Source organism: Lampetra fluviatilis, assembly GCF_964198595.1.
Source record: "Lampetra fluviatilis chromosome 45 unlocalized genomic scaffold, kcLamFluv1.1 SUPER_45_unloc_2, whole genome shotgun sequence".
NCBI lineage: Eukaryota > Metazoa > Chordata > Hyperoartia > Petromyzontiformes > Petromyzontidae > Lampetra > Lampetra fluviatilis.
In genome coordinates this window covers 213,149-215,227 of record NW_027620426.1, presented here as the reverse complement: position 1 = coordinate 215,227, position 2,079 = coordinate 213,149, and positions in this window count along the sequence as shown.

The window sequence follows — 2,079 nt, the reverse complement described above, 5'->3', positions numbered from 1 at the left end:
TACCGTTCCCTGCGTAATGACGGCCGGCCGCGACCCCGTATTGAGGACCATAACGAACGGCTCAGTGTCCCCCCTCACCATGGTCTGAGCTACCGCCAAACCGAGGCCCCCTTGTGCCCTATTAGACGGCCCCAACAGAACTCCCTGTGCCCCCGCTTCCACCTTGAGGGGTTTCCTCAACCGAAGGGGTACCAACATTTGCGATCCCGGGGGCACCCGTATGGTCCGAGTCGCCAACGCCTGCACCGTCGCACAAACCGTGCGTATCTTAGTAGGACTCGTCAAAAACGCAACCCGCCGACCCGATGGAAGCTCGATGCAGGCCTGATCTATAAGAATTTTGATGGGCATTTTAGACAGAAAGTCCGTGCCTAGCAAACAAGGAACGGCCAGCGATGATGATACAAAAATAGGACCCGCCAATTTGATATCGCCAATAGAAATAGACGCCCGAATCTGGCCGATAATCCCCAAGGAACCCCCGTTCGCCGCGTAAAATGGCACGTCTACAGGCAGAAGGGGTCGACATTGGACGGGAAGAATGTTATAAATAAGGTCCGAAATGATAGTGGCCGACGCACCCGTATCCACAAGCACCCGGACCTCAACCCCGTCAATAAACCCCGTCACCACGGACGACCCGGCCGACGCAGCCACCATCCTATGGGCCAATTCGGACCATTGAACTGCATTCGGGCCGTGTACGAACCCTTCTCGCCGGACCGAACCCCTGGCGCCCATGCACGGGTCCCCCACCCCCAAGCGGCGACCCGAACGTGCCCCGTGCGCGGACCGAGTGTGTGAGGTGCCGCGACTTGCCGGGTTTAGCTGGGACGGCTTGTGGCCCTGGTCCTCGTCCGGACGTGGTCCCGCGGCGCGCTGACGCCGAGCCCGGCACCCGGACGCGACGTGACCCCGAAGCCCGCAGTTGTAGCAGACGATGAGGGACGTCGTAGGTTTCGGTTGCTCCAGCTTGCGGGATGAGCGTGTGGGCGAACGACCTCCCGTTCTCCAGTCCCCCGGTCTCGATACGGTGAAAGCCTCCTCCCGAGCCGCAGCAGGCTGAGGCTCGGTGACCGTGGGGGCCGTTTCCTCGTTCCCCGCCGATGCACAGATGACCGTCGACTTTCGCTTGAGGACTTCGTAGGCGTGAATGCTCGTGGCGATCCCCAGGGAACAAATGTCCATCTCATCCGCCACATTAATGGGGACTCCCAAATTGTGAGCCAACGCCAGCAGCTGCTCCGTCACCATGGCGTCCTTCCCCTCCTTGTCCATGCGGGGAAAAGCGGCATCCGCCAACGCGAGCAGCGCCGTACGATAGGCGAGCGTCGTTTCTCCAACCGCCTTTCGCCGATCGTAGAACTGGTGGCGACAGGTGGAGGGCGGCCCGAACACCTTCGCCATCAGGTGTAGTGCGGCCTGGAGCGTTGAGCGGGACGACCTCGCAGCAGATGTGAAGGCTGCAAGCGCGTCGTCGTCGAGCATCGCCGGCAGCGCACGCAGGGCAGTGGTGTCGGACCACCCCGACATTTCCTGATGTGCGAGGAATCTTCGTTGGAAGGCTCCCCAGTCGCCCCCATCCGCCTTGAACGCCGACAGCGCGGGCAATCTTTGCTGGAGGACCCGATCGTCGTCGGTGTCGGAGAGATTTTCCCGCGCCCCGCTGTGGTTGTAGAAAATGTCGGCTCCGGTTGCAGGCGCAAAATGGAGAGCTCCGGCGCGCGCTGATGACGTGGGCTGCGCTGAGTGGGGGTCTCCGACCACGTGGTGTCCATGTTTCCCGCCAAACGATGGCGGACCCTCAAAAACGGCGCCAACTTCAAAACTTTTGGCGCGAAGCGCCTTTTGGCGGGATCCCGCCAGCCTCGCTCCTCCCTCCAACCCCGCAGCCGTTTTCTCGCCCGCCGGAACGGAGATCTCCGCCAAGATTGCAGCGGCGGCGAGCAGCAACTCCGCCAACCGGGAGTGCGCGTCCTGCAGGCTGGTGTCGGAGGCGAGCGGAGCGTCGGCCATCTCTGCAAAGGTCTGCATCGGCGGCAACTCCTCGTCCTCTCTTCCCGAGGTTGGTGTCCCCGG